Source organism: Phyllobates terribilis, unplaced genomic scaffold (genome assembly GCF_046119375.1).
Source record: "Phyllobates terribilis strain yellow unplaced genomic scaffold, ASM4611937v1 Scaffold_12__6_contigs__length_324123572, whole genome shotgun sequence".
NCBI classification, from domain to species: Eukaryota; Metazoa; Chordata; class Amphibia; order Anura; family Dendrobatidae; genus Phyllobates; species Phyllobates terribilis.
Genome location: NW_027362772.1, coordinates 86,730,575 through 86,748,186, shown reverse-complemented (window position 1 = coordinate 86,748,186; position 17,612 = coordinate 86,730,575).

Genomic DNA, 17,612 nt, shown 5'->3' with positions numbered 1-17,612 from the left:
GGAGACACTGAGACTGCTTCATACATCCCATAGGAGACACTGAGACTGCTTAATACATCCCATAGTAGACACTGAGACTGCTTCATACATCACATCAGAGACACTGAGACTGCTTCATACATCCCATAGGAGACACTGAGACTGCTTCATACTTCACATAAGAGACACTGAGACTACTTCATACATCCCATAGGAGACATTGAGACTGCTTCATACATCCTATAGGAGACACTGAGACTGCTTCATACATCCCACAGGGGACACTGAGACTGCTTCATACATCCCATTGGCCAGAGCAGGGCAGGGGAGCAGAGCACGCTAAACTCCACCCACAGAGAACATCCTGACGTTGGCGCTGACCAGCGTTGGACTTAATTCAGGATTTGCGTGGAGCAGCGGCGTTCAGTAGTAAATCCTGGGTGCACCTTATATAAAATTAAACAGACAGTAGCTGTAAAAACCCAAGCATTGCAGGCGACTGGGAATCCGCCCGATGGCTGGAGCAACTGCAATTACAGCGGTGAGAAATCTCCGGCCTGCGGGTTGTTCATGGGAGGTTCACAATCCATGGTATGAACAATAGCTACACATTGGAAACTTTAAGAATTATTTCATGTTTTGCACTCCACTTTTTGGCGTATAACCTGCCAAGAAGTAAAATAGGATTAGGACGTCCCCTGTGCCCTTCAAGCATCATGCTCTGTAATCCACCCTAAGGGCTCGTTCACACAACCGTGAAATGGACGGCATTCAGACCAATGTTATTCAATGGGGCTGTGCAGTGATTCTGCACGTGAAGAAAAAATTGCAGCATGCACCCATTTCTTCCATAAATCTCCGGATGAGCCTCAACCATTCAAGTTTATGGGTACAGATGCCATATGGAGACAAAGTATAGCATCCAATTTTATGGATCCATTGCAGTTCTGTAACATAGGAACCTGTATATGGTCTTGTAAATAATTAATAAAAAAAAAACAGATTGTATACGGACAGATGAAAAGTGAGGAAAAAAATTGTCCCATTTTTCTGGATGAAACTGACCGATTTTTTTTAGGCTCGAATATCTCCAAATGAACAACATTACTGCCATCTAGAGGTGGATGATAGAAATGTCACTACAGCCACATAGAGGGTAGCTGGGAAGGTGGCTCAACTCAACTCAAAAGTAAGCAAACTAACATTTCTCTCTAATTGCTCAGATGTGTGGAGATGTGTGAATGGTTATGGTGGCCTCTTGTGGAGGAATCCATCAATGCACTCTTCCAGGATCTGTGATACCAAGCGCAGCTGGGCGTCACACATACATTACTTAAGAGACACTGAGACTGCTTCATACATCCCAAAAGAGACACTGAGACTGCTTCATACATCCATAGGAGACAATGAGACTGCTCATACATCACATAAGAGACACTGAGACTGCTTCATACATCCCATAGGAGACACTGAGACTGCTTCATACATCACATAGGAGACACTGAGACTGCTTCATACATCCCATAGGAGACACTGAGACTGCTTCATACATCACATAGGAGACACTGAGACTGCTTCATACATCCCATAGGAGACACTGAGACTGCTTCATACATCACATAGGAGACACTGAGACTGCTTCATACATCACATAGGAGATGGGCCTCAGTCCCAGAATCGGCATGCTTATTTATGAGTTTATGATTTCCACCTACATCATATTCATATTGTAACTCTGAACTACAATGCAAAACAATCAGATATAACAAGCAAGCAAATGGCGCACCCGACAGGATGGATGAAACTTGATTCTAATTGATTATAAAACCCTTTTCACTTGCTGCAAGCTATGACGGCTCAGCAATTCTTCCTACAGAGTAAGGCCGGTTTCACATGTCCTGATATTTCCGGTACCGGAAAAACCAGTACTGGAGATATCCGTGCCTGTGTGCACCTGTGTGGCAACCGTGTGCCGCGTCAAGATCACACGTACCAGCACCTGGGAATCAGCGGTACAGTTAGCGCTGTTCCCAAGCTGCCCTCATCATTGTTCCCTGTCGGCGCTGTGATCAGCACGAGCAAGGGACAATAATGAGAGTAGTAGTGTCTGCTCCCTGGTGTAAAAATAAGAATAAAATAAAATATCCTTATACTCACCTGTCCGAAGATGTACCCCGTGCAATCCACCTGATTGCTCACGCCGAGGAGCCGGGGAGAATGACTTGCTGCAGTGCGTGGGACCCCGGAACTGTGCTGAGCTCAGTGAGTGACAGGACACAGTTCGCTGAGCGCACCTACAGGGCCCGCGCGCTGCAGCGAGTCATTCTCCCCAGCTCCTCCGCATGAGCGGTCAAGTGGATTACAGCGGGGTACATCTTCGGACAGGTGAGTATAAGCATTTTTTATTTTATTCTTATTTTACACCAGGACACAGCGAGAGCAGAATACTACTCTCATTATTGTCTCTTGCTTGTGCTGATTGCAGCGCCGGCAGGAGACAATGATGAGGGCAGCGTTCAGCACCCGGTGCTTGGGAACAGACCTAACTGTACCGCTGATTCCCAGGCATCGGTACGTGTCACACGGATGTCATCAGTGTGCATGTGTGCGGACTGGTTTGCAGCACGGAAAAAACGGGCATGTCAACATGTTTTGCCCACGGACACACAGACTGTGGAAACACACTGATATATGCACAGACCCACATATGTGGACAGAATGATCGCATTCGACATCGCTCCATTCCCAGCAGTGTAACACACCAGCAGATCGATTTGTATTTAGTAGACCTTCCCATGGGCTTACCCACCGTGGGGCAGCTGCCCCCCCTAGAAGCAGGCACGCAAGCCGCACACCAGGGCCGGCGTCAGCACCCGGTGCACCCGGGCAGCTGCCGGGGCCCTGAGCAGGCAGGGGGGGGGCCTCACCGTCAGTGCCCGCTCCCCCCCACTTGCTCAGGGTCCCGGCACCCGGCACAATACTTACCTCTCCTCTCCTGCATCCTCCGCGGCTGCTGCACTGTGACGTCTCAGGTCAGAGGGCACGATGACGTCTTTACACCGCGCTCTCTCCTGAGCAGTCACAGCACAGAGCGGGATGAGGCCGGCGACGCGGCTGAGGAGGCCGGAGCAGCGGCAGCTGGTGAGATGTGAGGTGAGTATTTGATTATTTGATTTTTTTTATTATATGGAGGCCTGTGGCAATATAAGGGAGGGGGTGAGGTGGGGGGGTGTGACATCCTGCATGGTGCATTAACGGGGGGGCTGACATCCTGCATGGGGCATTATAAGGGGGGGTGACATCCTGCATGGGGCATTATATGGGGGGAGAGGTGACATCCTGCATATGGCATTATAAGGGGGGGGTTGACATCCTGCATGGGGCATTATAAGGGGGGGTGTGACATCCTGCATGGGGCACTATAAGGGGGGGTGTGTGTGACATCCTGCATGGGGCACTATAAGGGAGGGGGGGGTGACATCCTGCATGGGGCATTATAAGGAAGGGGGGGTGTCATCCTACATGGGGCATTATAAGGTGGGGTGACATCCTACATGGGGCATTATATGGGGGGGAACAGCCTGCATGGGGCATTATGTTTGGGGAACAGCCTGCATGGGGCATTATGTGGGGGGAACAGCCTGCGTGGGGCATTATGTGGAGGGGGACAGCCTGCATGGAGCGTAATATGGGGGCCAGTATTCTGTATGGAGCGTTATATGGGGGCCAGTATTCTGTATGGAGCATTATATGGGGGCCAGTATTCTGTATGGAGCGTTATATGGGGGCCAGTATCCTGCATGGAGCATTATATGGGCGCCAGTATCCTGCATGGAGCGTTATATGGGGGCCAGTATCCTGCATGGAGCGTTATATGGGGGCCAGTATTCTGCATAGAGCGTTATATGGGGGCCAGTATCCTGTATGGAGTGTTATATGGGGGCCAGTATTCCGTATGGAGTGTTATATGGGGGCCAGTATTCTGCATGGAGCGTTATATGGGGGCCAGTATTCCGTATGGAGCATTATATGGGGGCCAGCATTCTGTATGGAGCATTTTATGGGGGCCAGTATGCTGTATGGAGCATTATATGGGGGCCAGTATCCTGTATGGAGCATTATATGGGAGCCAGTATTCTGTATAGAGCGTTATATGGGGGCGAATATTCTGTATGGAGCGTTACATGGTGGCCAGTATTCTGTATGGAGCGTTATATGGGGGCCAGTATCCTGTATGGAGCGTTATATGGGGACCAGTATCCTGTATGGAGCATTATATGGGAGCCAGTGTTCTGTATAGAGCGTTATATGGGGGCCAGTATTCTGTATGGAGCGTTAAATGGGGGCCAGTATCCAGTATGGAGCATTATATGGGAGCCAGTATCCTGTATGGAGCGTTATATGGGGACCAGTATCCTGTATGGGGCATTTTATGGTGGCCAGTATACTGTAAGGAGCGTTATATGGGGGCCAGTATCCTGCATAGAGCGTTATATAGGGGCCAGTATCCTGTATGGAGCGTTATATGGGGACCAGTATCCTGTGTGGAGCATTATATGGGGACCAGTATCCTGCATGGAGCATTATATGGGGGCCTGTATTCTGTATGAAGCATTTTATGGGGGCCAGTATACTGTGTGGAGCATTATATGGGGGCCTGTATCCTGCATAGAGCGTTTTATGGGGGCCAGTATCCTGCATGGAGCATTATATGGGGACCAGTATCCTGTATGGAGCGTTATATGGGGGCCAGTATCCTGTTTGGAGCGCTATATGGGGACCAGTATTCTGTATGGAGCATTTTATGGGGGCCAGTATACTGTATGGAGCGTTATATGGGGGCCAGTATCCTGCATGGAGCGTTATATGGGGGCCAGTATCCTGTATGGAGATTTATATGGGGACCAGTATCCTGTATGGAGTGTTATATGGGGACCAGTATCGTGCATGGAGCATTATATGGGGGCCACTATCCTGTATGGAGCGTTATATGGGGGCCACTATCCTGTATGGAGCGTTATATGGGGACCAGTATCCTGCATGGAGCATTATATGGGGGCCAGTATCCTGTATGGAGCGTTATATGGGGGCCAGTATCCTGTTTGGAGCGCTATATGGGGACCAGTATTCTGTATGGAGCATTTTATGGGGGCCAGTATTCTGTATGGAGCGTTATATAGGGACCAGTATCCTGTATGGAGTGTTATATGGGGACCAGTATTCTGTATGGAGCGTTATATGGGGGCCAGTATCCTGTATGGAGCGTTATATGGGGACCAGTATTCTGTATGGCGCATTATATGGGGGCCAGTATCCTGTATGGAGTGTTATATGGGGGCCAGTATTCCGTATGGAGCGCTATATGGGGGCCAGCATCCTGTTTGGAGCGCTATATGGGGGCCTGTATTCTGTATGGAGCATTTTATGGGGGCCAGTATACTGTATGGAGCGTTATATGGGGGCCAGTATCCTGCATGGAGCGTTATATGGGGGCCAGTATCCTGTATGGAGATTTATATGGGGACCAGTATCCTGTATGGAGTGTTATATGGGGACCAGTATCGTGCATGGAGCATTATATGGGGGCCACTATCCTGTATGGAGCGTTATATGGGGGCCACTATCCTGTATGGAGCGTTATATGGGGACCAGTATCCTGCATGGAGCATTATATGGGGGCCAGTATCCTGTATGGAGTGTTATATGGGGACCAGTATTCTGTATGGAACGTTATATGGGGGCCAGTATCCTGTATGGAGCGTTATATGGGGACCAGTATTCTGTATGGAGTGTTGTATGGGGGCCAGTATTCTGTATGGAGCGTTATATGGGGGCCAGTATCCTGTATGGAGCGTTATATGGGGACAAGTATTCTGTATGGAGCGTTATATGGGGGCCAGTATCCTGTTTGGAGCGCTATATGGGGACCATTATTCTGTATGGAGCATTTTATGGGGGCCAGTATACGGTATGGAGCGTTATATGGGGGCCAGTATCCTGCATAGAGCGTTATATGGGGGCCACTATCCTGTATGGAGCGTTATATAGGGACCAGTATCCTGTATGGAGTGTTATATGGGGACCAGTATCGTGCATGAAGCATTATATGGGGGCCACTATCCTGTATGGAGTGTTATATGGGGACCAGTATTCTGTATGGAGCGTTATATGGGGGCCAGTATCCTGTATGGAGCGTTATATGGGGACCAGTATTCTGTATGGAGCGTTATATGGGGGCCAGTATTCTGTATGGCGCATTATATGGGGGCCAGTATCCTGTATGGAGTGTTATATGGGGGCCAGTATTCCATATGGAGCGCTATATGGGGGCCAGCATCCTGTTTGGAGTGCTATATGGGGGCCTGTATTCTGTATGGAGCATTTTATGGGGGCCAGTATACTGTGTGGAGCGTTATATGGGGGCCTGTATCCTGCATAGAGCGTTATATGGGGGCCAGTATCCTGTATGGAGCGTTATATGGGGACAAGTAGCCTGTATGGAGTGTTATATGGGGGCCAGTATCCTGTTTGGAGAGCTATATGGGGGCCAGTATTCTGTATGGAGCATTTTATGGGGGCCAGTATACTGTATGGAGCGTTTTATGGGGGCCAGTATCCTGCATAGAGCGTTATATGGGGGCCAGTATCCTGTATGGAGCGTTATATGGGGACCAGTATCCTGTATGGAGTGTTATATGGGGACCAGTATCCTGCATGGAGCATTATATGGGGGCCAGTATCCTGTATGGAGTGTTTTATGGGGACCAGTATTCTGTATGGAGCGTTATATGGGGACCAGTACTCTGTATGGAGAGTTATTAGGGGGCCAGTATTCTGTATGGAGCATTATATGGGTGCCAGTATCCTGTATGGAACGTTATATGGGGGCCAATATTCTGTATGGATTGTTATATGGGGGCCAGTATTCTGTATGGAGCGCTATATGGGGGCCAGTATACTGTATGGAGCGTTATATGGGGACCAATATTCTGTATGGAGCGTTATATGGGGGCCTGTATCCTGCATAGAGCGTTATATGGGGGCCAGTATCCTGTATGGAGCATTTTATGGGGGCCAGTATACTGTATGGAGCGTTATATGGGGGCCAGTATCCTGCATGGAGCGTTATATGGGGGCCAGCATCCTGTATGGAGCGTTATATGGGGACCAGTATCCTGTATGGAGCATTATATGGGGGCCAGTATTCTGTATGGAGCGTTATATGGGGACCAGTATCCTGCATGGAGCATTATATGGGGGCCAGTATCCTGTATGGAGTGTTATATGGGGACCAGTATTCTGTATGGAGCGTTATATGGGGGCCATTATCCTGTATGGAGAGTTATATGGGGACCAGTATTCTGTATGGAGCGTTATATGGGGGCCAGTATCCTGTATGGAGCGCTATATGGGGACCAGTATCCTGTATGGAGCGTTATATGGGGACCAGTATCCGGTATGAAGCGTTATATGGGGACCAGTATCCTGTATGGAGCATTATATGGGGGCCAGTATCCTGCATGGAGCATTATATGGGGGCCAGTATTCCGCATGGAGCATTATATGGGGGACAGTATTCTGCATGGAGCATTTTATGGGGGCCAGTATACTGTATGGAGCATTATATGGGGGCCAGTATTCTGCATGGAGCATTATATGGGGGCCAGTATTCTGCATGGAGCATTATATGGGGGCCAGTATTCTGCATGGAGCATTATATGGGGGCCAGTATTCTGCATGGAGCATTATATGGGGGCCAGTATTCTGCATGGAGCATTATATTGGGACCAGTATCCTGTATGGAGCGCTATATGGGGGCCAGTATCCTGTATGGAGCGTTATATGGGGACCAGTATCCGGTATGGAGCCTTATATGGGGGCCAGCATCCTGTATGGAGCGTTATATGGGGGCCAGTATCCTGCATGGAGCATTATATGGGGGCCAGTATTCTGCATGGAGTATTATTTGGGGGCCAGTATTCTGCATGGAGTATTTTATGGGGGCCAGTATCCTGTATGGAGCGCTATATGGGGGCCAGTATCCTGTATGGAGCGTTATATGGTGACCAGTATCCGGTATGGAGCGTTATATGGAGACCAGTATCCTGCAAGGAGCATTATATTGGGGCCAGTATCCTGTATGGAGTGTTATATGGGGACCAGTATTCTGTATGGAGCATTATATGGGGGCCAGCATACTGTATGGAGCGTTATATGGGGGCCAGTATCCTGCATAGAGCGTTATATGGGGGCCAGTGTCCTGTATGGAGCGTTATATGGGGACCAGTATCCTGTATGGAGCGTTATATGGGGACCAGTATCCTGCATGGAGCATTATATGGGGGCCAGTATCCTGTATGGAGTGTTATATGGGGACCAGTATTCTGTACGGAGCGTTATATGGGGACCAGTACTCTGTATGGAGCGTTATTAGGGGGCCAGTATTCTGTATGGAGCATTATATGGGTGCCAGTATCCTGTATGGAACGTTATATGGGGCCCAATATTCTGTATGGAGTGTTATATGGGGGCCAGTATTCTGTATGGAGCGTTATATGGGGGCCAGTATCCTGTATGGAGTGTTATATGGGGACCAGTATTCTGTATGGAGCGTTACATGGGGGCCAGTATCCTGTATGGAGCGCTATATGGGGGCCAGTATACTGTATGGAGCGTTATATGGGGACCAATATTCTGTATGGAGCGTTATATGGGGGCCTGTATCCTGTATGGAGCGTTATATGGGGCCAGTATCCTGTATGGAGTGTTATATGGGGACCAGTATTCTGTATGGAGCGTTATATGGGGGCAGTATCCTGTATGGAGCGTTATATGGGGGCCAGTATACTGTATGGAGCGTTATATGGGGACCAATATTCTTTATGGAGCGTTATATGGGGGCCTGTATCCTGTATGGAGCATTTTATGGGGGCCAGTATTCTGTATGGAGCGTTATATGGGGGCCAGTATCCTGCATGGAGCGTTATATGGGGGCCAGCATCCTGTATGGAGCGTTATATGGGGGCCAATATTCTGTATGGAGTGTTATATGGGGGCCAGTATTCTGTATGGAGCGTTATATGGGGGCCAGTATCCTGTATGGAGTGTTATATGGGGACCAGTATTCTGTATGGAGCGTTACATGGGGGCCAGTATCCTGTATGTAGCGCTATATGGGGGCCAGTATACTGTATGGAGCGTTATATGGGGACCAATATTCTGTATGGAGCGTTATATGGGGGCCTGTATCCTGTATGGAGTGTTATATGGGGGCCAGTATCCTGTATGGAGTGTTATATGGGGGCAGTATCCTGTATGGAGCGTTATATGGGGGCTAGTATACTGTATGGAGCGTTATATGGGGACCAATATTCTTTATGGAGCGTTATATGGGGGCCTGTATCCTGCATAGAGCGTTATATGGGGGCCAGTATCCTGTATGGAGCATTTTATGGGGGCCAGTATTCTGTATGGAGCGTTATATGGGGGCCAGTATCCTGCATGGAGCGTTATATGGGGGCCAGCATCCTGTATGGAGCGTTATATGGGGACCAGTATCCTGCATGGAGCATTATATGGGGGCCAGTATCCTGTATGGAGTGTTATATGGTGACCAGTATTCTGTATGGAGCGTTATATGGGGGCCAGTATTCTGTATGGAGAGTTATATGGGGACCAGTATTCTGTATGGAGCGTTATATGGGGGCCAGTATTCTGTATGGAGCATTATATGGGGGCCAGTATTCTGCATGGAGCATTATATGGGGGCCAGTACAGTATGTGGAGCGATTCGCCGGTTTCTGAGCTATTGTGGAATTTACAATAGATATCTGTCATGTAATGTAAGAAGTGAAATCTTTGCATTGTACTATATATATATTTCTCTTCGGTATCAGTGACCATGGCTTGCCCCCCCCCCCTAGTTTTGATCCTGGGTACGCCCATGGATCTTCCTATCTAAATTCACTTTAAGAAAACTCCTAAGTCACAAGTCAGCCTCCACCCTTCTGCTATCTTCTTTCCATAAAGCTCTCCCAGTTGTCCACCTATCCATCTATTAACAGAGATGAGATCTAGTTTTATAATGTGTAAAACATTTTATTACTTTATTAACTGCACACGGCAATGAACTTATCTACTGAAGGCTGAGCGGAGCATTGATCTGATGATAAGTACTGGGTGACGTGTCGTGAGAATGGCGGTAATATGTTCACATCTATTAGGGGAAGATGATAACTTTGTGCCTCTCACCGACCAGGCAACATTCAGCTTTTCCTTGGCTCATCTTACTTTAGTTCACTGGAACTGGATTTTTGCATATACTATTTATGTCATTCTACATCAACTAAGGAATGTGCTCCTCAGACCTGTGGGGGCATCACAACACTGGACCTAGTCACAGGACAATAAAACCTTCACACTCCTTATCTATCAACTGCTAAAATATTTATAGCCAGAACTGTTTATCTCTTCCATAATAACTCAGCTTTCCATCACCAGTCTTACCTATTGCATTTTATTTTCTTGTGTGTCTTATTGTGTATAAACATGTGACTCTTCAGATTTTGTGGTATACTATGCCTGATGAAGAGACCCAAGTAGTCTGGAAAGCTTGCAATTTGTTACCATCTTTTCAGTTAGCCATTAAAAGGTATCAACCACTGAGGACTCTCAAATCTAAATATTTTTGCATATACTCTAAACAGTAGGTGAAGTCAATATGTTTCTGTCCACCTTCATTAAAAAACAGTTTTCACAGTTCCTGACATTTAATCCGAGTCCAAATTTTCTCTTTTCACTTAGTTTGGCTCCCAGAATGTAAAATGTCAGAATAATACTAGAGACAATCATTTATTTAAGCTTTCACCACATTCCCAGTGACTTAGATGTTTATAGAGTATAGTTTAGAGAGTATTTAGACATGGTCAGCTTGGTGACTCAGTGGTTAGAACTGTTGCTTTTCAGTGTTGGGGTCCTGGGTTCAAATCCCAACAAGGCCAACATCTGCAAGGAGTTTGTATGCTCTCCCATTTTTTTTGTGAGTTTCCTCCAGGTTCTCCAGTTTCCTTCTACACTATAAAGACTGATAGCGAAAGTATATCAGCATGGTGGCTCAGAGGTTAGCCGCTCAGTGGTTAGAACTGGTGCTTTCCAGTGCTGGGGTCCTGGGTTCAAATACCACAAAGGCCAACATCTTCAAGGAGTTTATATGCTCTCCTGTTTTTTTCGGGAGTTTCCTCCAGGTTCTCCAGTTTCCTTCCATACTATAAAGACTGATAGCGAAAGTATATCAGCATGGTGGCACAGAGGTTAGCCACTCAGTGGTTAGAACTGGTGCTTTCCAGTGCTGGGGTCCTGGGTTCAAATCCCACCAAGGCCAACATCTTCAAGGAGTTTATATGCTCTCCCATTTTTTTCGTGAGTTTCCTCCGGGTTCTCCAGTTTCCTTCCACACTATAAAGACTGATAGGGAATGTAGATTGTGAGCCCAATGGGAAAAGCGATGACAATGTCTGTACAGTGCGTGTGTGTGATGCATCAGCACTAAATAGTCTAAGTTGGTGAAGTGAAGTGAGAAAAATATAGGCACAAATTACATTTATGGGATAAAATAGCTAACATTTGGCATGTGCATATGTGTTCACTCCTTTTGCTATGAAGCCCCTAAAGATTTGTGGTGCAAGTAATTCCCTTCATAAGTCCCATGCTTAGTGACAAGATGTCACCTGTGTGCAATCTAAGTGTCACGTGCTCTGTCAGTAGATACACTTTAGCTTCTCTGAAAGGCCACAGAGGCTGCAACACCATTAACAAGAGGCACCACTAACTAAACACCACGAAGACCGAGGAGATCTCCAAACACCACCACAAAGACCAAGGAGATCTCCAAACAACACCATGAAGACCAAGGAGATCTCCAAACACCACCATGAAGACCAAGGAGATCGCCAAACACCACCACGAAGACCGAGGAGATCTCCAAACACCACCATGAAGACCAAGGAGATCTCCAAACAACACCATGAAGACCAAGGAGATCTCCAAACACCACCACAAAGACCGAGGAGATCTCCAAACACCACCACGAAGACCACGGAGATCTCCAAACACCACCATGAAGACCAAGGAGATCTCCAAACAACACCATGAAGACCAAGGAGATCTCCAAACAACACCATGAAGACCAAGGAGATCGCCAAACACCACCACGAAGACCGAGGAGATCTCCAAACACCACCACGAAGACCACGGAGATCTCCAAACACCACCATGCAGACCAAGGCGTCTCCAAACAAGTCAGGGACAAAGTTGTTGAGAAGTACAGTCAGGGTTGGGATATAAAAAAATATCCCAATCTCTGATGATCCACCGGAGCACCATCAAATTCATTATCATCAAATGGATAGATCATGGTACTACAACAAACCAGCCAAGAGAGGGTGCCAACCAAAACTCTCAGCTCGGGCAAAGAAGGCAATAATCAGAGAAGTAGCACAGAGACCAAAGGTAACCCCGAAAGAGCTATAGAGTTCCGAAGCAGAGGCTGTCCATGTGACCACAATAAGCAGTAGAATCCATAGAGGTGGTCTTTATGGAAGAGAAGTAAAAAGCCTTTACTTACACACAAAAAATGTAAGACTCGTTTTGAGCTTGCCAAAAGAGGGAGACTCTCCAAATGTATGGAGGAAGATGCTGTGGTCAGATGAGACCTAAATTTAACTTTTTGGCCACCAAGGTAAACACAATGTCTGGCACCAAACCAACACAGCTCATCACTCCAAGAACACCATTCCCAGAATGAAACATTGTGGTGGCAGCATCGTGCTCTAGGGATGTTTTTTCGGTAGCAGGGTCAGGGAAAATAGTCCGAGTAGAGGGGAAGATGGATGGTGCGAAATACAGGGATATTATTGAGCAAAACCTGTTTGTCAGTGATTTGAGACTGGGACGGAGGTTCACCTTCCAACAAGACAATGACCCAAAGCATACTGCTAAAGCAACACTCGAGTGGTTTAAGGGGAAACGTGGAAATGTCCTGGAGTGGCCTTGTCAAAGACCAGACCTTAATACCATGGAGAATCTGTGGTCAGACTTGAAGATCGCTGTTCACCGGAGGAAACCATCTAACTTGAAAGAGCTGGAGCAGTTTTGCCTTGAGGAATGGGTAAAAATCACAGGGGCAAGATATGGAAAGCTGATAGAGACTTAACCCAAGCGACTTGCAGCTGCAATTGCCACAAAAGGAGGCTCTACAAAGTACTGACTTTAGGGGGGTGCACAGTTATGCACACTGAAGTTTTCAGTTATTTTGTCCTATTTGTTGTTTGCGCATCAATAAAAAGAAAACCAAATGTTCACAGTTCTAGGCATGTTCTTTACATGAACTGATACAAACGCTCAAAAAAACCCAAAGAAATTCCAGGTTCTGAGGTAGCAAAACACGAAAAAATGCTAAGTGGGTTGAATACTTTCGCAAGCCACTGTACATGCAGATGCAGCAGTGCTGAGGAGTGCCGCAAAAGTCAAACTTAGCGAGACGGCCTGACACGAGGAGAAGCCGCGAGGTGACCACAGTGAGTACGGCGGCGCTGAGGAGGCGTGTGAGTTACCGCTGTGACAGTACCCCTCCCAAAGTCCCCTTGTCAATCAAGGTGTGGGAACGACTAGTGCAACACAGAGGGAAAGGAGCCCAGACTCTAGGGAAAGGGGGGCGTGGAGACCTCCTAGTCTGGTCTAGCGTCACCCTGTCTCAACTACAGTCCCTATATTGTAACACACTGGGCAAAACTGTCACTGAAAAAGACCTGGGTGTATTAGTGGACGACAAGCTCACGTATAGTGGCCAGTGTCAGGCAGCTGCTGCAAAGGCAAATAAAATAATGGGATGCATTAAAAGAGGCATAGATGCTGATGAGGAGAAGATAATTTACCTCTATACAAGTCACTAGTGCGACCACACTTAGAATACTGTGTACAGTTCTGGTCTCTGGTGTATAAGAAAGACATAGCTGAACTAGAGCGGATGCAGAGAAGAGCGACCAAGGTTATTAGAGGACTGGGTGGTCTGCAATACCAAGACAGGTTATTAGAGGACTGGGGGGTCTGCAATACCAAGACAGGTTATTAGAGGACTGGGGGGGTCTGCAATACCAAGACAGGTTATTAGAGGACTGGGGGGTCTGCAATACCAAGACAGGTTATTAGAGGACTGGGGGGTCTGCAATACCAAGACAGGTTATTAGAGGACTGGGGGGGTCTGCAATACCAAGACAGGTTATTAGAGGACTGGGGGGTCTGCAATACCAAGACAGGTTATTAGAGGACTGGGGGGTCTGCAATACTAAGACAGGTTATTAGAGGACTGGGGGGTCTGCAATACCAAGACATGTTATTAGAGGACTGGGGGGTCTGCAATACCAAGACATGTTATTAGAGGACTGGGGGGTCTGCAATACCAAGACAGGTTATTAGAGGACTGGGGGGCCTGCAATACCAAGACAGGTTATTAGAGGACTGGGGGGTCTGCAATACCAAGACAGGTTATTAGAGGACTGGGGGGTCTGCAATACCAAGACATGTTATTAGAGGACTGGGGGGTCTGCAATACCAAGACATGTTATTAGAGGACTGGGGGGTCTGCAATACCAAGACAGGTTATTAGAGGACTGGGGGGTCTGCAATACCCAGACAGGTTATTAGAGGACTGGGGGGTCTGCAATACCAAGACAGGTTATTAGAGGACTGGGGGGTCTGCAATACCAAGACAGGTTATTAGAGGACTGGGGGGGTCTGCAATACCAAGACAGGTTATTAGAGGACTGGGGGGGTCTGCAATACCAAGACAGGTTATTAGAGGACTGGGGGGTCTGCAATACCAAGACAGGTTATTAGAGGACTAGGGGGTCTGCAATACCAAGACAGGTTATTACACTTGGGGTTATTTAGCTTAGGGGGGATCTTATTACTATGTACAAGTATATGAGGGGACAGTACAAAGACCTTTCTACTGATCTTTTTACTCTGAGGCCTGAGACGGGGACAAGGGGGCATCTTCTACGTCTGGAGGAAAGAAGGTTTAATCATAATCACAGACGGGGATTCTTTACTGTAAGAGCAGTGAGACTATGGAGCTCTCTGCCGCATGATGTGTAATGAGGGATTCACTACTAACATGTAAGAAGGGCCTGGACGCCTTTCTGGAAAAGTATAATATTACAGGTTATATATACTAGATTCCTTGATAGGGCGTTGATCCAGGGATCTAGTCTGATTGTTGTATGGAGTCGGGAAGGAATTTTTTCCCCAATGTGGAGCTTAGTGTTTGCCACATGGGGTTTTTCCTTCCTCTGGATCAACATGTTCGGCTATGGGGTGAACTAGATGGACTTAGTCTTCCTTCAACCTTAAATACTATGTTACTATGTATATTGACTCTTCACCAATCGAAGCACGCGTGCCTCGCTCTGACTTTCCCTGGCGTATGGTTAAGGCTAGGGAAGGAAGGAGATGAGCACTAGTCGATCTCCACTAAACACTATAGACAACAAGGGTAGACAAACAGGGGGAGACTTGCTTAGCTTTAGACGACTCCAAACAAATGCACACTCGGCCTCAAGCTCTAGAGAGGATGAAGAACTGCTCTTGTTAGCCTCACAAGTAGTAATGAATATCGCCAGCACCTCCCTCTCAGACACACCAGGCATTTATACACCCAGGCAAGGGAGCTAATTACCAGAGGGAGGTAGCCGCTGGGTCCTAGAGACTGCCAGCCTCTAGGAAACTGTCTGTAATGCCAAACGTAGAGATCTCCTGCAACCAACGGCAGGGCGACTGTCTGTCACCTCTGATACACCCCATGACAGTACCCCCTCTCTACGAGTAGCCTCCGGACACTCAGGACCGGGTTTCTCAGGAAAAGAGGTATGAAATGAGTGAACCAATCTGGGAGCGTTCACCTCTGACGCTGAAACCCACATCCTTTCCTCTGGACCATAGCCTTTCCAGTGTACCAAGTATTGTAGGGAACGACGTTGGAGACGAGAATCTACAATCCTCGAAATCTGGAACTCCAGATTACCATCAACCATTACTGGGGTGGTGGTAGAGGTGAGGGCTCAAGAGGTTCCACATATTTTTTAAGTAAGGACCTGTGGAACACGTTGTGGACTTTAAGGCCTGAGGAAGTTCAAGACGAAAAGCTGCTGGGTTAATGATGGCGGTTATTTTATAGGGACCAATAAACCTAGGTCCCAGCTTCCAAGAAGGAACTTTCAATCTTATATTCCTGGTAGACAACCACACAAAGTCATTCACATTCAGGTCCGGACCAGGCAAGCGTTTTCTGTCAGCCATACGTTTATACCTGTCTCCCATGATCTTTAAATTACTCAGTACATCCTGCCATACCGAGAAGAGCGACGAAGCAAAACGTTCCTCCTCAGGAACTCCAGAAGCTTCTCCCCCACTAAAGGTACCAAACTGTGGATGATAACCGTATGCACTAAAGAACGGTGACCTGCCAGTGGATTCTTGACGATGATTATTGATGGCGAATTCTGTCAGCGGTAAGTAGGATGCCCAATCCTCCTGATTTTCGGAAACGACACACCTGAGGTAGGTCTCTAAATTCTGATTGACCCGTTCGGTCTGTCCATTCGACTGAGGATGGAAGGCAGAGGAAAAGGACAGCTGCACCCCCAGTCGAGAACAGAATGCCTTCCAGAACTTGGGAACAAACTGGGTTCCCCGATCTGACACCACATCGGAGGGAACCCCGTGAAGCTACACAATCTCATTTATGAACACGTGAGCAAGCGTCTTGGCATTCGGAAGTGCAGGTAAAGGAACAAAGTGAACCATTTTACTGGACCTATCTACTACCACCAAAACCAGCATTTTGCCTGCAGATACCGGTAGGTCAGTAATAAAATCCATGGACAAGTGTGTCCATGGCCTGCTAGGGATAGGTAGCAGAAGAAGAGAACCAGATGGACGGGTATGCAAAACTTTAGAACGTGCACAAATACTACAAGCAGCTACGTGTTCACCCACATCCCGATGCAACCCCGGCCACCAAAAATGGCAAGAGAGGAGGTCCGCAGTTGCCTTACCACCTAGATGACCAGCAAGCACAGAGTTATGATGTTCCTTGATTACTTTGCTGCGCAGATTAGATGGTACAATGAACCTTCCTGAAGGGCAGGAGGCAGGGGCGTCCTCCTGTGCCTCCAACTCCTCACCCTCCAGTTCAGGGTATAATGCCGAAATGACTACTCCCTTCTGTAATATCGGGGCAGGGTTCTCATGGTCACCACCACCAGGGAAGCTCCGGGACAAAGCATCAGCCTTGACATTTTTGACCCCTGGACAAAAAGTGACAACAAAATTGAACCTAGTAACTAACAGGGACCGTCTGGCTTGCCTAGGGTTGAGGCGTTTAGCTGACTGGAGATATGACAGGTTCTTATGGTCAATAATAACAGTAATAGGATGGAGAGCCTCCTCCAACCAATGTCGCCATTCCTCGAACGCCAATTTGATCGCCAAAAGTTCCCTATTACCCACGTCATAATTTCTCTCAGCAGAAGACAATTTTTTAGAAAATAAGGTGCATGGACGCCATTTACCAGGGG